This window comes from Arachis duranensis, chromosome 8, assembly GCF_000817695.3.
Source record: "Arachis duranensis cultivar V14167 chromosome 8, aradu.V14167.gnm2.J7QH, whole genome shotgun sequence".
Taxonomy (NCBI): Eukaryota; Viridiplantae; Streptophyta; class Magnoliopsida; order Fabales; family Fabaceae; genus Arachis; species Arachis duranensis.
In genome coordinates, this window is record NC_029779.3 from 5,527,781 (window position 1) to 5,528,608 (window position 828).

Genomic DNA, 828 nt, shown 5'->3' on the forward strand with positions numbered 1-828 from the left:
AGAATCTTCCCTCTTGTGCCATCCTGGCGTTAAACGCCCAGAATGGTGCACATTCTGGCGTTTAACGCCCAAAATGCTACCCTTTTGGGCGTTAAACGCCCAACCAGGTACCCTGGCTGGCGTTTAAACGCCAGTCTGTCCTTCTTCACTGGGCGTTTTGAACGCCCAGCTTTTTCTTGTGCAATTCCTCTGCTGTATGTTCTGAATCTTCAATTCTCTGTATTATTGACTTGAGAAGACACAAATTAAAAATATTTTTGGATTTTTAATAATCAAAATGCAACTAAAATCAAATAACAATGCATGCAAGACACCAAACTTAGCAGTTTGTATACTACTGACACTAACAAATTGAAAATGCATATGAGACACACAAAACACTCAAGTTAATTGAATTCAAAGATCAGAGCATGAAAAATTTATCAAGAATTACTTGAAAATCCTTAATACATATGAATGAATGCATGCAATTGACACTAAACTTAAGATGAGACACTAGACCTAAACAATAATTTTTTTGATTTTATGATTTTTTTTTAATTTTTTTGTGTTTTTCGAAAATTAAGTGGAAAAAGATATCAAAATTCTCAATGAGAATTCCAGGAATCAGTGCAATGCTAGTCTAAGACTCTGGTCCAGGAATTAGACATGGCTTCACAGCCAGCCAAGCTTCCAAAGAAAGCTTCGGTCCAAAACACTAGACATGGCCAGAGGCCAGCCAAGCCTTAGCAGATCACTGCTCCAAAAGCAAGATTAATAAAGATCAACAAGCTCTTGTGGTGATAAGTTGAAACCTCGGTCCAATGAGATTAGACATGGCTTCTCAGC